Source organism: Rana temporaria, chromosome 9 (assembly GCF_905171775.1).
Source record: "Rana temporaria chromosome 9, aRanTem1.1, whole genome shotgun sequence".
Lineage (NCBI taxonomy): Eukaryota > Metazoa > Chordata > Amphibia > Anura > Ranidae > Rana > Rana temporaria.
Window position 1 is genome coordinate 77,686,066 of NC_053497.1, and position 19,695 is coordinate 77,705,760.

A 19,695-nucleotide genomic window follows, 5' to 3' on the forward strand; every position below is an offset into this window, starting at 1 on the left:
TAAATCCTTATGCAACTGGGATGGTGATCTGCATATAAAGTAGGGCATGCTTTTCAAATCTTTACTAAAGCAATTGATGGACTCTGAAAGAAGCACAGTGTTTCCTTTTCATAAATAGGTTACTGCACATAATAATCCGTTATTATCATGCAGAGACTGAAGTGGGTACTGCTGACTGTTTTTAAGCGTTTCAAGAAATTCAAACATATTAAAAGTTATTTTGGGGATGTGCATTTAAGGGGGTTTAATTGCTGCCTAAATCATATCAAAAGAAAAGCTTGCATACCACAGTTAGATCTCTCTTTAAATCATGGTGAATGAGCAAGCTGAAAATACATTTCTGTGTAGCAATCTGTAATAGAGTTGTACCATCAAATCTGATTTTAAATGCACAAATCATGCAAACACACACACACAAAAAGTAAACAAATACATAAATATAACACACACAACACATAAAGAGAGGTACACACACACACAAAGTAAACATATACATAAAAATAACACACACAACACATAAAGAGAGGTATACACACACACACAAAAAGTAAACATATACACAAATATAACACACACACACAACACATAAAGACAGGTATACACACACACACACACACAAAACAAGTAAACATATACAGTACACAAATGTAACACACACACACAACACATAAAGACAGGCAAACAATCACACACACAAAACAAGTAAACATATACTCAAATATAACACACATACAACACATAAAGGCAGGCACACAATCACACACACACACAAAACAAGTAAACATATACACAAATATAACACACACACACACAACACATAAAGACAGGCACACAATCGCACACATACACACAAAACAAGTAGACATATACACAAATATAACACACACAACACATAAAGACAGGCACACAATCACACACACAAAACACATACATACACACCCCACACACAAAACACATACATACACACCCCCCACACACACACACACCGCACACATATACACAAAACACACAAATACAACAAACACACTTTTCCTTTTCCTAAATATAATGTAGGATTTAACATTTAAGGCATCCACATTTAGTTGAACTGACCAATGGCCGCTTACATCTCTGGAAAGATAAGCAGGAGAGAGCTCTTCTCTTCTGCAACCATTACCAAGCCAAGCAGAAGAGTCTTAATTCTCTTGCTGCATTCACTACAATGTGCATGCATGCCCCACACGTCATATCAATTTGGAACTTAGAGGCCATTCAATCTCAAATAGTTGTTACCCAACTGAATGGTTTTCAAATTGATAAATTGATTATCAACTTACAGGAATATTTGTAAATGGTATAGCATACAACATGGATGTGATATTTGTACAGTAAAACCTTGGTTTGCGAGCATAATTCGTTCCAGAAACATGCTTCTAATTCAAAGCACTTGTATATCAAAGCATTTTTTTACAGGGTATAAAAGAGAAGAGAAGCACCTCTAAGTGTAGCAATAAGTTGCTAAATGTTGTACCTTTATTAAATGTAACCATATTGCTACACTTAGAGGCTCCTCTCTTCTTTTTTATACTCAGTTGTGACATGACGCTACTCTTATATCAAGACAACATTTGTATATCAAGGCAAAATGTATTAAAACATTTTACTTGTTTTGCAAAACGCTCTCAAACCAAGTTACTCTCCAACTAGGGTTTTACTGTATTTATTTGTATTATTATTATTATATTGCAATGTATTGGCTAAAGTGCACTTATGTCAAAGATGAAATTGATGAGCTGCATAGCTGGCATCATAAGCTGCTACCACATACCTTTAGTTGTGTGATTTGTCAAAGGATAATCACCCAGAATCCTCCTAAAACAACTATGCGAGTGGTGACTTTTTAATGGTTGCTATTTGCATAGCTATAGACACCCCCCATGGCAATTTTTGTGTAGCTGCCAGAAATAGTCTTTGCTCTATGAAATGTGGGTGGGGGATGTGTCAGTTTAACATTACCAGTAATCAAATGCATTAAGAGGCTCAGGGTAGCACTGCACTGACAAGTCAAGCAATACATGTCTGTGTAACCAGTATATGTTATAAGCTGTGTGTTACATTGGTTCGTTTATAGGTTTAGGTATAGTTTAAGTGACAAACTAGGCATTGGCATACTCAATCAATTTGCATTTTATTATTTCATTGTTTGTATTATTAAAAAAATTACTTGATTGGAATTGATGAATTTTAGAAATGAGGTTTGTTACATTTCCTCAATAGGCTTCACCTCATTGCAAATAGCAATTTTAATTAATTTTGTGCTGCAGTGTAATTGACTGCTCTTTAGTATTACCATATTCAGGGAACAACATGGGATTTATAAACTACACATAAAATTCACAAGCTGTAACTGGTAAACTTGCTTGACAAATTTTGTAATAACAAAAAAAAAAAAACAGTGCATGTAACATCGTGAGTGCACTTACTCGTATCCAGATTAGTCTATCACATACATTACACTAGCAAAAGCCTGCCTGTTCATTAAAAAGAATGAAATTCTGCATTTGCATAAACATTCCCAGTGGAAGTCTATCACATACACTACATTACACTCAGGCCCCGTACACACGACAGAGGAACTCGACGTGCTTGGCACGTCGAGTTCCTCGTCTCGTTTTGGGATGAAGCCGCCGAGGAGCTCGGCGGGCCGCCTTCTCCTATAGAACAACGCGGCCAACGAGAAAATAGAGAACATGTTCTCTATTTTCTCGTCGAGCTCCTCGGCGGCTCCATCGAGCCAAAACTGTACAGACGACAGAGATTCTCGGCAGAATCCGGGTTTTGACCGAGTTTCTCGGCGAATTCTGCCGAGAATCTCTGTCGTGTGTACGAGGCCTAACACACACATTACTGAGTTCTCTTAGAATACTGTTACATCTAAATGAACATCTTGCAGTGCCATATTTCAACTCCAGATGGAGCTGTGAGAAAAATGTAACATTGCAGCTACAGGTGGCATCATAGTGTAAAAGGTGTGGGAAAAGAGAACCCATCACTTCGCAGAGAGGTAAACATCATACTGTACATATATGGCGGCTCTTCTGCACTGGATCACGTCCCTAGTATGTGATCCAGCACTTCCGGGTTAGGGGCGCGCAGGCATGCCACTGCGGCCCGCTCCCGCTGTGATTATTTGCAGCGGGAGCTGATCAGCTGGTACCACAGACTCGATGTCTGCTGGCACCCATTGATTATTCGTTACACAGGCAGATTGCCATTCTGTCAGCAGGAAGTCATTGATCCTTTGTTCCTGATAAGCAGGAACATGGATCTCTGCCTTTCCCTAGTACATGCACCTCCCACAGTTTAGTAGAGTATAGTCTAAGAACACATTTAACACTTTGATCACCCCTGATGTTAACCCCTTCCCAGCCAGTGTCATTAGTATAATGACAGTGCATATTTTTTAGCACTGATCACTGTATTGGTGTCACTGGTCCATATAAAGTGTCAAGCGTGTAAGTTAGACCCCTTTCACACGGGGGCGTTTTTCGGGCATTTTTCATTCATTTTTTAGGCGCTTTGGCATTAAAAAAGCATGTAAAGTGCCTGAAAGAAGCCTCATCTGCAATCCCAATGTGAAAGTCTAAGTGCTTTCAGAGCCCTTTCACACTGCCACCACCTAAAAAATGCTGGTAAAGCGCTGCTAAGACCCCTTTCACACTGGGGCGTTTTTCAGACGCTTTGGCGTTAAAAAAAGCGCCTCAATAGGAAGGGGTGCTTTAGGAGTGGTGTATTCAACGCTCCTAAAGCGCTTCAAAGAAGCTGCTTGCAGGACTTTTTTGACGCCCTGCCAGTGCAACGCCTCAGTGTGAAAGCACTCAGGCTTTCACATTGGGATTGCAGATGCAGCTTTGATCAGGTGCTGTACATGCGCTTTTTTTAACGCTAAGACCCCTTTCACACTGGGGCGTTTTTCAGGCGCTTTAGTGTGAAAGCACTCTGGCTTTCACATTGGGATTGCAGATGCAGTTTCTTTCAGGCGCTTTACAGGTGCTTTTTTTAACGCTTAAGCACCTGAAAAATGCCCCAGTGGGAAAGGGGCCTTAGTGTAAAGCCGCATACACACGATCATAAATTCTGGCAAGAAAAGTTCAATGTGAGCTTTTGGTCGGAAATTCCGACCGTGTGTGGGCCCCATCAGACTTTTTCTGTCGGAATTTCCGACAGCAAAAATTTGAGAGCTGGTTCTCAATTTTTCCGGCAAGAAAAGTTCTTGTCGGAAATTCTGATCGTCTGTATGCAATTCCCACACGCAAAAAAACACGCGTGCTTGGAATCAATTTGACACATGCTCGGAATCATTGAACTTAATTTTTCTCGGCTCGTTATAGTGTTGTACGTCACCGCGTTCTTGATGGTCGGAATTGTGTGTGACCATTTGTATGCAACGCAAGTTTAAGCCAACATTCCGGTTTTCTTGTCGGAATTTCCGATCGTGTGTACATGCCATAAGTTAGTGTCCCGACTGTCCACCACAATATTGCAGTCCCGCTATAAGTTACTGATCACCCATTACTAGTATAAAAAAAAAACCATAAAAATATCCCATAGTTTGTAGACTCTTTAACTTTTGCGCAAGCCAATCAATATACACTTATTCAGATTGTGTTTTCCAAAAATATTCCAAAAGCTCTACTTGGGTACAGCGTCACACGACTGCACAATTTTCAGTTAAAATAAAGCAGTGCTGTATCGAAAAAAATGGCCTGGTCACCAAAAATAGGATTGGTGCAAATAATTATTGGGGTGATGTTCAAACAAACAGACATTAAAAAAGAAGATTTAGTCTTAATATACAGTATGCTAAAAATAATGTATTCTAATACATATATATACTAATAACAAACATAAATATAGTATTCAGTACAATAAAATAATCAAGCTTTATGCAAACAGCAACTTTAACAATGTGTAAAACTATTAATATAAAATGTATATCCATGTAACATGTTTTAATTTTTTTTCATCAGAAAATGTTTTTAGCATGAAATTTTTTTTAATATTACAATAATATTTTTCACTAGTTTTGTGAACTTTCAGATACTGTAAGTAAAGTCCCTATTTGCATATAACTTTTTAATCAATCCTTTAGAACTATGTATGGGGAGTGGGTTTCATAAAGCTACAGTATGTATTTTCTTAAAGGGGTAGTTATTAGCATATCAATGATTTTTACTGATTGGTATTTAGTATATACAATTCCTTTCTTCCTAATTTCCCGGTATAACACTGGCAAAGGTGATTGTTATGTCAACTTGCATGTCAGGCGATCTTATACTTTGTCACAACCATGTCCTAGGTTTTTCTGCATGTCAATATTGAAAAAATATAAATAGACAAAAGTGAAATTGACCTCTGAAAGATTTACCCCCCTTCATGACCAGGCCATTTTTTTTTTGATACGGCAGTGCTTTATTTTAAATGACAATTGTGCAGTCATGCAACGCTGTACCCCACAAAAAAAATATGCAATTTGTGTCCCACAAATAGAGCTTTCTTGTGGTGGTATTTGATTATTAGGCCCCGTACACACGACCGAGTTTCTCGGCAGAATTCAGCCAGAAACTCGATCGGAGCTGAATTCTGCAGAGAAACCCGGCCGTGTGTACACTTTCGGCCGATGAAGCCGATGAGTTCCTCGTCGAGCCAAATAGAGAACATGTTCTCTATTTCCTCGTTGTTCAATGAGGAAAGTTGGCTCGCCGAGATCCTCGGCGGCTTCACACAGAACTCGACGAGCAAAACGCGTTTTGCCCGTCGAGTTCCTCGGACGTGTGTACGGGGCCTCACTGTGTTTTTTTTTATTTGTTGCACTATAAACAAAAAAATACAGAATATATATATATATATATATATATATATATATATATATATATATATATATATATATATATATATATATATTTATATTTTTACTATACAGGATTTATATAGCGTCAACAGTTTACTTCAAGCTTTACAATAAAAAGGGGGACAGTACAATTGCAATACAGTTCAATAGAGAACAAATAGGAGGGCCCTGCTCATGGAGCTTACAGTCTAAAAGGGGGGGGGGGTTGGTACAAAAGGTAATGGCTGCAGGGGATGATCTGATGAAGGGGACACCAGTACAGTTCTTAGGTGGAGGTGGGGGTAGGCTTCTTTAATGAATTGAGTTTTCAAGGATCGCCTAAAGGCAGACAGGGTAGGAGCTGACTGGACATACTGAGACAGGGAGTTCCAGAGGATAGGAGAGGCACTGGAGATGTCATGGAGGTGAGCATGGGAGGAGGTAACAAGGTAGCTAGAGAGCAGGAGGTCCTGGAGGGAGCGGAGAGGATAATTTGCAGATGAGGTTGGTAATGTAGCTGGGGTGATGGCCTTATATGTTGTGATTAGTATTTAGAATTTTATAGGATGTGGTAGAGGAAGCCAGTGAAAATAATTGGCAGAGAGCGTCAGCAGTCATGGATTAGTTAATCTAGTGCATTAGTCTAGCAGCAGCATTCATGATAGACTGAAGGGGGGATAGCCTGTGTGAAGGTAGGCCAGTGAGGAGGGAGTTGCAGTAGTCAAGGCAGAAAATAACCAAAAAGTGAATAAGTTGTTTTGTGGTGTTGTTAGTTAAGAAGGGGTTAATTGTTTTTTTTTCTATCAGTTTTTTATCCATAGGAAAATTTTAAAACATGTTCTATTTTTTATCACCGATGGAAAACAAACCGATGGGGCCCACACACGATCGGTTTGTCCGATGAAAACGGTCCATCGGTCTGTTTTCATCAGACAAACCGATCGTGTGTACAGGGCTTTACATTGCAAAGCTTAACATGAATTTCAGGTTTGTCATAATGGAAAATTTTACTTTTAGTGAAGATGGCTTTTAACTAATCCCCCCTCTCATTAAAGCCTGCATACTTAAAGCAGAGTTCCAACCACAATTTTTTTTTAAATATATCTGTTACTATCATATGATATTCTTTTTGCATTGGCTTGTGTTGTAGATAGCGGTGCTTTAGTTACTGTTTAAATAAAAAATTCACCTTATATTTCTTATGCTCGGGTGTTCCCATTTTGCTTGTGGGCAGGTGAAGCCCACAAGGATAAACTTCTGGGTTTCGGTGCTGCTGAATAACCAGCAGTAAGCTAATTTAGCAGCGCAGGAAACCTTTCATGTTGCAATCACAAAGCGCGGCGATGTCAGAAATGCCGGCTCCGTTGTGATGGCAACCACGATAAGCCTATCAAATACTGGGATTCTAGCCCTTGGGAAGTGACGTCAGGCGTCATGGAGAGGAAGGGGGAAGATTACAAGAGACTCTATAGCAACAGCCCTGAAAAAGTATGTAAAAAAAAACAAAAAAACAAAATGTTTTTTTCTGATGCTTTTTCCAGTTGATTAATGTAAAGTTCATTTTGTGGGTGGAACTCCACTTTAAATCCTTAGGCCCCGTACACACGACCGAGTTTCTCGGAAGAATTCAGCCAGAAACTCGATCGGAGCTGAATTCTGCCGAGAAACCAGGCGTGTGTACACTTTCGGCCGAGGAAGCCGACAAGTTCCTCGTCGAGCCAAATAGAGAACATGTTCTCTATTTCCTCATTGTTTAATGAGGAAAGTTGGCTCGCCGAGATCCTCGGCGGCTTCACACAGAACTCGACGAGCAAAACGATGAGTTTTGCCCATCGAGTTCCTCGGACGTGTGTACGGGGCCTCACTTTCATCCCTGATCCCAATGTCTTCATTGTACCATCCCCATTTTCCTGGCCTAACTAGTTAGGCCACACATAAACCATATATAATCTGAGTTGCTAACTTAAAGCGGAGTTCCACCCTAAAAATGAACTTTCTATTAACAGCTTGCCTTTAATGTAAAAAAAAAAAAAAAAAACCTCACTTCTATCTGGCTGTTACCAGGCAGATTTCTTAATATGCCTAGTTCCTGGTCCTAGGTGGTTCAACTTCCTGTCCTAAGACCCCATTGCCTCCTGGGAAATGATGACACTCATTTCCCAGGAGTCTCTGGGCATTACTGTGCCTAAAAATCACCCAGCATGCACTTCTCCCTGAAAACCAGGAAGAAAAAGGAACTGGGCTTGACATGCCCACACATATGATGGATACGCCGATTTGGGAGCTATTAATATGTTTTAGGGACTATTTAATGTGACTAATTTTAGCTTGCAAAAAAACAAAAATGATACCCGGAACTCCACTTTAACTCATTCAATTATACCATATTAGGGTCATCTTATGTAGAATCATGTTCCCTAGAAATGATAGTAAAATGATTATAGAGCTCTATAATAACAATTTTAAAAGAAAGGTTTGCTTTAAAGGCTTATGCTTTTCTAAGACAACAATTTCACTGGTGTATGCTAGGAATATCAGACTGAGGTGCCAGAAACATACATATTTCACTTTGATCCAAAGCACTGTTTTATTATAATTTATTATTCATCAAATACTACTGCTGACTAGTTAAAGCATTAGGCAGTCTTACAGTACAGGGCTCTTATCAATTACCTCACCTGCTGCATTATACCTTCTGGAATTCATTTACATGTAAAAAATAAAACATGTGCCCACTTACTGAACAATTGAGGGTAAAATCATATGATTTGCAGATTTACACAATATTCATTGACGGCTTTAAGTTGAACAAGCATTCTGGTATTTTCTACTGAGGTAACACACATTGGAAAATTTTGCATTATTCTGCACACTAACTATTCCACATCAATCATCTATATGCGCCTTACCATCAACCTTCACATCCAAACTTATGCCAAGAGTGCAAATTGTCTGTAAATCCTTGTTTAAAAAAAACTTCCAAATGCCAATTTTATTAGCAATGGCTTCACTGTAATTGGCTGCCCCAACTACTGTACATCAAGATGAAAATGCATTATCCCAAGCTATATGACATGGGAACTTAGATTAAAAATTTAATTAAATCCTTAAAAATTATTAGACAACGTTTTATTTTTAAAGGTGCAAAAAAAAAATAAGAAAAAAATATTAATAGCTTATGCCAAAAGATTGCCTTATCTACAATTTCTGGTGTACCCTGTCATGCTCTCCATGCTACTTTGCATGTATTTTCATCCTAACCTCTTCCTGCCTGTCCTCCTCCACAAGTAATCAGGTGGATGTCATAATAAAAAAACACAACTTCTGATAAATCATTGTAAAAATCAATTCCTTAGATGAGTGTGCCTTGCCGGTGCTGCTTAATGCTATCATCAGATGCACTCCTATTTCCATAGGTATAGTCATATTCTGTTCTATGACTGTTATTTTTTTTTCCTTTGCAAGCTGTCATTTTCTGTCAATGCTCTCCCACGTTTTCTCTCTCGATATATACAGTAGATATATATATATCTACTGTATATATATATTGGTCAGTTATATATTAATGTTGTTTGGCAGTGCTGGATGCATTGTACAATTGTGCATTTGTAGTCTGTACCTATATCTTTTACCTCTAATGCCGAGTACGCATGATCAGAATTTCCGACAAGAAAAGTTCAATGTGAGCTTTTGGTCGGAAATTCCAACCATGTGTAGGCCCCATCGGACATTTTCTGTCGGAATTTGAGAGCTGGTTCCCAAATTTTCCGATGACAAAAGTTCTTGTCGGAAATTCCTGTCGTCTGTATGCAATTCCGACGCACATAAATCCTAGGCATGCTCGGAATCATTGAACTTCAGTTTTCTCGGCTCGTTGTAGTGTTGTACGTGACCGGGTTCTTGACGGTCAGAATTTCCGACAGCATTTGTGTGATCGTGTGTATGCAAGACAAGTTTGAGCCAACATTTCATCGGAAAAAAAAATCACAGTTTTGTTGTCGGAATTTACGATCGTGTGTATGCGGCATTATTCAACACTCAGGCCTTCTAGCAGGCTTTCAATTGGAAACAAATACACACAAACATCCCATTAGTTATTTGTTTTCCTGTTTTTTTTTTTCTGGTGACAACCATCAACCATGTGTGTTTATTACAAGGTTCTACCGCAAAGCAAACATTTTAAAGCTACACTGTGAGCACAAAATATTTCATTAAAATATATTGTTTAGGACCTGCGAAGGATATAAATCCACTTAGTGAGCACCAAACGTCTTTGCAAACCGTATTATGACCATGTAAGTGTAGCTGTGACATCATCGCTGTGCTGCACATAGCCTGTTCTTAGAGGAAAAACTGTGGTAGGGAGCTGGCAGATCCACCCACTACAGACTACAAAACAGTAGGGGAGAAGGTGGAGCCAAGACCAGTCAAGAGATCAGCAGTGACCAGTCTTTTTTTACAGGAAGCTCCCGTACAAAGGCAACGCTTCAAGCTGGGTAACTGCACAAAAAAGATACACAACGCACACTAAGATTTATATAAGAATGGCGTGTGTATTTAAACAATATTTGCTTATACTGAATTTCAGTTTTAAACCCTATAAAGGGTTATATCCTTAGGACGTTGCTGTGGAGTTGTTAAAAGAAGCCTAGCTAAGAGAAGCCTAGCTGTTACCGTTCACCTTCACCATCAAAGAGTGAGCTCTTTAACTCTTAGCTCAGAGTTACTGCATCAGGGGAGAGAAAATGCATATGAGGGGGTTTGAATCAGAGAAAGAGCTCACTTTTGTGATGGTGTAGGTCAGGGGTAGTTAGTGTTCACCTACACCAGGGGTAGGCAACCTCGGTCCTCCAGCTGTTTTGAAACTACAAGTCCCATAAGACATTGTAAGACCCTCACAATCACAGGTATGACTCCTAGAGGCAGAGGCATGATGGGATTTGTAGTTTCACCACAGCTGAAAGGTTGCCTCCCCTGGTGTAGGTGAACGCTAACAGCTAGGTTTCTCTTAGCAACATTATTATCAATGTCTTAGAAGTTTTCCATAAGGTACGTAAATGGCCTACACCTATATCAAGGGCATTATTCATGTTCATTATTCATTGGTTAAAGCTGCACAACTTGTTTTTATCTACCAAAATCCTTTTTGCCCTGTACACACGATCGGGTCGTCTGATGAAAACGGACCGATGGAGCGTTTTCATCGGACAAACCGATCGTGTGTGGGCCCCATCGTTTTTTTTTCCTATCGGGGAAAAAAAATAGAAACTGTTTTAAAAATTTCTGATGGTTAAAAAACCAATAGAAAAAAACGATCAACTGTGGGGAAATCCATCGGTCAAAAATCCATGCATGCTCAGAATCAAGTCGACGCATTGGTCGGAAGCATTGAACTTAATTTTTCTCAGCACATCGTTGTGTTTTACGTCACTGCGTTGGACACGATCGGATTTTTAACTGATGGTGTGTAGGCAAGACTGATGAAAGTCGGCTTCATCGGATATCTGATGAAAAAAATCCATCGGTCGGTTTTCATCGGATGAACCAATCGTGTGTACGTGGCATTATCTGCAGAGGCAGCTTTTTTGGTAAAGGTGAACTATGCTTTTAAGTCATACATGAGCAAGTTATTACATATAAGTGACATATGAGAGTGTTTTAAACCTATCTATGAATATTATTGTATGGTAAAACTGTTATTCTGGCAGACGTCGCTAAAAAGCAATTTAGAACATTTTAGTGCATTATCAGTGTTTTAGTCCTTGACAAGCCATGCTATTTTTATCTAAATGACCTTGGGATCGGTCCACTTCTCATAAATTTCTCTGCAAGGTAATATTTGGACTATGGCTATACTTATCATTTAAAAAATAAATACATATTATTATTGTTATTATCCCAAGTGGTGTGTTGTATCTACAGTATTTGTTTCTTCAAAACCAACATTTTTAATATGAAGTTCTCATCCTGTAGGGAGGTATACACATTTAGAAATATCCATAATAATGTGGACACCCACCCTCAGGAAATGAGCATGCTTTGCCATTAGAGAATTTTCCAACATATTGCAGCAAGCTCTGAGGCCGCGTGCACACGGTCGATCCAAACCGATGAGAATGGACCGACGGACCGTTTTCAGCGGTTCACCACTGAAGTGGCCTGATGGTCTGATGTGCGTACACACCATCAGTTCAAAAAACGATCGGGTCAGAACGCGGTGACGTAAAACACACAACGTATGAAGTTCAATGCTTCCAAGCATGCGTCGACTTGATTCTGAGCATGCGCAGGTTTTGAACCGATGCTTGTGTGTATTAACCATCGGTTTGGACCTATCGGGCAGCGGTCCATCGGTTCGATTTTAAAGCAAGTTCTAACAATTTTGACCGAAGGACAACGGACCGATGGGCCGTACACACGGTCGGTTTAGACCGATGAAACTGGACTTCAGGCTGTTTTCATCGGTTTGGACCGACCGTGTGTACGCGGCCTGATTGGATAGTTAAATGCAGTATAGAGTTAAAGTTGATTTTTTTTTTTTTTTTATGCAGTTGACTTTTTTCACAAAAGTTATCGAGACAGTAAGCATAGACTGTTTTTAATATAGATGTAATATAAATGTCAAAGAAATTTGCTACGTGGGTCACTCAATTTTGAACCTTGTTTTTGTTGGCACTAAATCCTACCACAAATACAGATTTGAATTAAGAAAAACAAACATTCTCCCGTCATCACCATTCTTTAATTACTTTCAAACAATAACTTTTTTTGTGAAATCGTTTTTGTGTATAAGTTATGCCATATATCATTTCACCTTTTCATTTTGGTATTATGCTTTCACACATGGTTGATCACTGACTCAGTGGTCAGCATATGTTGCCCTCTATTTCCGTAGCTGTTCAATTCAATTTCCATGTGAAATGGGGCTTATAAAGGAATCAGTGACATCTAAGATAATCAAAAATGCAGCACAAAGGGATATTTTAGCATTGTCGGTAAAGTAGAGGACATGACCTAGTAAAATATATTTTAGTATTTAAATCGGTATTAAACTCAAAAAATGTAAATTTAATACATTGCTGCTTACCAATCCTTAAATCTGGTGGCTGTGTTCATTTTCTTTTTTAGGCTTTTTTCCTTTATTTTAATCAGTTAATCTGGCCAGTAATACACATTCAGTCTTTGGATGTCTCCATTCTGGAGGAACGAGCAACAGAGCTACAACTGTACAGCAACATTGTCAGTCTGGGAGAAGGTTAATGTTAGATAAGCTAGCAGAGTTAGATGGACTTAATTAACTTAATTTTTCTTTTCCTTTCGGGATAAATTAATAAAAGCTGACCATTGTAAGCACTCCTGTTAGTGTGAAATGGATGTCTCTACTCTCTAACTGCCACTTTTGTTGGGCAGCTTGATCTGTTACAGGAAGTTGAAAAAAAAAAGACTTACTTTACTGATCACTGAATGAAAATAAAGGCAAAAAAGGAAAAGAAAACTAATGCCCCTAACTATTTTAGGGGTTAATATATTTTGATAAGTTGCTATTGACGTCTTTGGACCATCCGAAGCACTAAAATGGAGGAAAAAATGGGCATGTCATCGATCTAAAAACACACTGAACTGCTGTGCTGAAATAGGATTATGTTTATTATGGGAAAGTTTTACATACGTGTTTTAGCACATGGCAATCCAGGCATTAAACCACAACAATGTAAATGGGTCTTAAAGGTATTGTTTAACCACTTTATACCTGGTTGGAAGGATGCTCTTCAGTTTCTGGAGGATGTACCCATGTGCACACCTCGCATGCCCCCTGTGGTGCGCAGCAGTGTAATCTGTGACTGGACACAGTGGACCACCAATCATGGCAGCAGGTGACTGAGTGGCACTGGTACCATCTGATCACTGTGACCAAACACACTAACCACAATTACAGTTGTTAGCAAGGTTGTCATTTATGATACCTTTCTTACTACTATGTGATCTCTGTGACTGGTCACAGTGATCACATGGTACCAGGGCCAATAACAGTAGCCCTGTCCCATAATAGTTGTGATCAATCACAACATCATGAATGAAACCTTTGAACAGTGTCACAGATTGCCTATTACAGAGATCATCACTATAATACGCAGAGTGTACAATTACAAAAATATGAGGGCGATATTCACACTATATATATATATATATATATATATATATATATATATATATATATATATATTTTTTTTTCATATTCTCACCAGAGTAAATGGAGTTTCACTATGGTGACATCGTACTACTGTGGGGTTGATGATCATGTACAATGGCTGGCTGTTCTTATATTACTGTACATCAGTGCAGCCAGCAATTATCTCTGATCACCCCCACAGCAGTACAATGTCATCAGACCAGTGCTGTCAGGAAGTATCATTGTCAATGTCAAGTAGTCAATGTCCCTAATCACCACCTCACCAGTCATAGTTTCCTTGATCCACACCAGTTACAATGTCCCGTGATCACTGCCACACCAATGCAGTATGGCCTCTGTCTGTGCCCTATACTAACCCTTGTCAGTTTATTTCTACCTGCTGCCTGTACTGATTTTTTGCCTTTTTTCTGACCATGTCTCTGCCTCTGGTCTGTACTCGCCTATCTGCATATTCCTCTGACTATGTTCACCATATCGCCATAGTTGGGTGGAGTAGCAGAATATGTTTTGGGGTGTTCATTTCATGTATTCCCATGATGTGCATTTGAAATATCTTATTGATTGATTGTGTAAAAAAAAAAAAAATTCTTTCCTGCGTTTTTCATAAAACTTGTGGCAAAAAAAATACTTTTTTAAAAGACTTATAATGCCTTTCAGTAAATACCTTGAGATGCTTGCTTTCCAAAATGGGGTCAGTTTTCACTGTCCTGGTGCTCCAGGACCTCCAAAAATGTTATAGGCAGTCAGGAAATTAGATGAGTAATCTATGCGGAATTTATGCAGAAAGAAGGTGAAAGTTTACGGTATTGAGTTGGTTAAAGCAGAACTTTAAAGCTGAAATACTAGTAGTAGATGGATAAAAAATAAGGTTTTCACGAAGGTCCGTTTTGTATTTTCATGTATTTTTTGACTCCTCTCTTGGGCAGTCAGCATATGTTAAAGTATTGTTACTAATGTACAACAGAAATGATAGCTGCCAAAATTCAAAAATAACTTTCAGCCCAGGTTCACACTGGGTACGATTTGCTTTGATTTGAGATGCGATTTCACATGTGAAATTGCATCTCAAATCAGCGGCATTTGCCGGCAATTGTCGGCAATGACACCGTCCCAATCGGTGCGGCGCTGCACCTATTTCAAAAAGTAGTACCTGTACTACTTTTTGCGATTTCGGGCCGCGATTTACATTGACATCTGTGCAGAACCCTGCACAGATGTCTCTTAAATCGCAGCTGAAATCGGGACAGCCAGCGGAAGTGAAATCTTACGAGTTCAGCTGAACTCGCACGGCTTCACTCCCACAGCCCAGTGTGAACCAGGGCTCAGGGTTGTTTTTCTGATGGAGACAAATATGGTTGTATGTAAATCTTTAAAGTTAACTTATCAAATCCAAACTATACTGTATTTACAATTTGCCAACCACCAACAAAGTACCAAAAATCATGCTCAATAATATATGACACAAAGCAGCAAGCTTGGAAAGATTAACACGATTTCCCAAATTGTACTGATTGGCTAACATGAGAACCTCCTACACTTACTAACTTTTGGCACGCTGTGGGGGTAGCAGTAAAATTGGACACTAATGCCGCGTACACATAATCGGTTTAAACCGATGAGAATGGTCTGATGAACCGTTTTCATCGGTCAAAACCGATCGTGTGTGGGCCCCATCGGTTATTTATCCATAGGTTAAAAAAAGCAATCTTGTTTTAAATTTAACCCATGGAATCCTAACCAATGGGAAAAAAATGATCGTTTTTAGGCACAACCATCGGTTAAAAATCCACTCATGCTCAGAATCAAGTCGACGCATGCTTGGAAGCATTGAACTTAGTTTTTTTCAGCACGTCGTTGTGTTTTACGTCACCGCGATTTGACACGATCGTTTTTTTAACCGATAGTGTGTAGGACTTGATGGACCATCAGTCAGCTTCATCAGTTAACCGATGAAAACGATCCATCGGTCAGTTCTCATTGGATGGACCGATCGTGTGTACGCGGCATAAGGGATGCATGTATAAAGAAAATTCAGAGCTATTCATCCTGTAAAACTGCGTGTACAATCTTTCTGTGCAAATGCTGGCAAAATCAAATATTACTGGGCTATTTCCATTCGAGTCATGGGTGTTCTTTATTAGAATGAGGAAAATACTGCATTATAGCCACTAGATGGAACTGATGATAATGGTAAATAGGTATTTATTTCCTATGGTCATCAGCTGCATCTAGTAGCCATAATGCATAGTTCCCAACTGTTGCCGCCGAGCTCCGTTCCCTGCGACGTTACGACGCACAAGGGGCGGAGATCGGCGCCAAATTCAAAAAATAAAAACACAGTACACACAGTATACTGTAATCTTACAGATTACAGTACTGTATAAAATAAATACACCCCCTTTGTTCCTAATGGTCTGCCCAGTGACCTACATTTTTTTTTATATAATAAAGACTGTTCTTTTTGCCTGGAAACTGTAGACTGTCCATAGCAACAAAAAAGTGTCCCTGTATGCCAGCTAGAAAACAGCGATAATAAATTAGAATCACTTGCAGAATTGAGTGATAGTGATTTGTGGGGAAATTCGTCATCAAATACTGAACGTAATAATTTTTATTATTATTATATTTTTATTTGTTATAATTATAGTTATTTATTATATTATAATTTATGATTTTGTGTTTCAAACTTTATCATACCCGGGATGTCTACTAGACTCCTGGTTGGACAGATTTAAGTGAGTTATTCCTAAGAATTACAGGCCTGTACAATAAAACGCCAAATTTCCATGCAAAACAATTGCACCGCTTTCAGCACCTAAAATCTGAAAGAATCATACCGTGAGGGAGGTTACGGGTGCATGGTAGGGGGTGGTGTGCTCTATGCCTGCATACTTCTGATAGGTGTCCATCATTCCCATCTCAAAACGTTGGGAGGTATGCATAATGTAGTATTTTCTTGATTCCTACTACAATGTCTGTGCTGGAGGGAAAAAAAATAAACATTTGATCGTGCTGACTTTCACACAGAATGAATGTACATGTAGTTTCACAGCACAAGTAGAATAATTAATATTTTTTTGTGATCATTGTGGACAGGCTGTAATAACCTAAACATAACCGTAAAGATTTTTTTGTATATCTAGGCATTTCTTTTACACAAGTCATTAACTGTATTTATCACAGCATCATGAGCTATGTGGAATAATGGTAGACATTTTATTTTTATAATGCAAAGCTTGATTTGAAGAAATTAATTATTGTTATTTTGTGGGTTACTGTGCTTTTCTATATTCTCCCGGCTCTTTGCACTGTTTTACAAAATATTCTATTTGCAGATGATCAAATACAGCCCTGTTCATTAGCTCCTTTACTTCCAGTACTCACAGTTGCCAACACTACCCTTTAATTATTGGTACATAAGGATTATACGGGTAATTTAAATATTTTAGTAACAGAAACCATGAGTTGGCAACCTCCCTGGTACTTTTCCAGGCTGATTTTTCACAAAAAATATTTATTAGCACAAACAACTGTTCATTCTGGTTATTTCAGACCTTGTAATTTTAGCAAAATTACATCTGCATAGAATATGTACAAGCTATACAGTATATGATCCATTGATGTCGCTAAGATAGAATGGAACATAAAACGATAAATTTGGGGCAGTGACAGCAAAAATGAAAAAAAAAAAAAAATATATATATATATATATATATATATATATATAAAAGTTGTTTAATCTGACAAAAGTTTTTTATTTCTGTCCATTTACTTTGGAGATTTATACAGCCCCATCGCAATACACAGCTCTGTCTTACAGGGAAAAAGATTGATTTTTTTTTCTGTTGCAGTGAAGTAACTGTAGCACTACCCCCGAAGGAGCTGCTGGCTTGTTTTGGGTGGCACATTTACCTTGTGGCTCTCCGAATTCCTAGGGGTGTATGGTGCATATAGCAGTAGTAAAGGAATGTCCACAACAGGTGTCTTTTGCTGTGCTCTTTATTACCCACCCGGGTAAAAACAATAAATTGGTGGTGAAAGGATAGGTTGAAGGAAGAAGGAGAACAGCAGATTCAGGCGTAGTATTTGGAAACAGTCCTGCTCCCGTATGTAACACTTTCTGCACCACTCATGCCTGAGTGGGTTTAGCGTACCCAGACAGGCCTCTCTCACTGACCTGGCAGCCAGAGTATCACTCAAACCTTTAACTTGAGGAAAAGTCTCTGCCACAGACCCTCCTGGTATGGACTCAGGGAGAAACCTCTGCCACAGGCCCCCACTGATTGCAATTACGGAGACAATCCTCCTCAAAGAATTACGCCTGGATCTCCTTCTTAGTGTCGCCCAGATACCGACTGACAGGTGATCAATCCTTCAGTATCCGGCAACCTTGATCCTCAGTGGTTTGTCAAATTCCTTTTGGATCGCCAACCTCTCATTGGCTCTCCGCAGACGGACTCCCCACTGAACAGCTATACCGCTTGGGATCCTCAGGAAATGGGAACCCATTTGATCATTGGGCCCCCGCCGCTGCTCAAATGTTCCGGACCAACATGGTCCCGGAACCAGAAACACTGCGTGGCACGCAAGTCCATGGCCAGGTAGGCCATAACACCGGGACACCGTGATGTGGCCACCCTAAAGGTGGATGCCACACTGGATGAAGAAGACCCAGACTCAACGGCATCTGTCCCATAAATACCCTCTCCCAGCATGCCCAGTGAGGAAACTCCCTCCTGATTGGCTGCTGGGAAAAATCACCCAAGTCTCGACTCCACTGCTGCCACCTATCGTCCTGGGGTGGAACATCACCCCAGTAACGACAGAATGAGCCCACAGCACAGCCAAGCGGAGACAGAGACCCTGTTTTAAACATAACAATTTGGATCAGAGTCTACTAATACTCTGATCACCCTCTAAATTTCAATAGAACCCGTACTTGGAAGTAACCAGGTGCTACATAGCATTTACAGGTCTTATCCCTATTCTACCCTGTGACTAGTCAGTGAAGGGAGAAACCCTGCTCTCCTCTCCTATAAGCATGCTCCTTGTTAGCACATTAGCACTACGGCACAATTGATTGGCTTTTGCAGATTCTTATGGTTCATATGGTTTTTCGATGAGAAAACTGCCAGAAATCTCTATGGGAAAAATAGAGAACCAGCTCTCTATTTTCTCGTCATGATTCTCGGCAGTGATTTCTTGCCGAGAAACCCGAGCGTGTGTATACTTACCTGCCTCCATGGAAACCTGTGCATGTTCGATGAGACTTCAGCGCATGCGCGGTAGCTTCCAAGGCATAGTGTAGGGTAAAGCAAGATGGCGGCGACGGCATCGAATGTGATGAGCGCATGCTCATCGTAGTCGATGATGTCACCGCGTTATTTCCATTAAAAAGAACGGCAGCAAGAAAGCTTGCCAGGAATCTCGTCAGGAAAACCAACGTTTTTTTCCTGACGAGATTCCCGGCCATGTGTACAGGGCTTAAAGTGGAGTTCCACCCATAAATATAACATTACATCAGTAGTTTTAAAAAAATGTCATTAGTCCTTTACGAAAATCTTTTTTTTTTTTTACATGTCTTCAAAGTGTTGTTGCTAGGCAGAATAGTTAATCTTCCCACTTCCTGCACCTA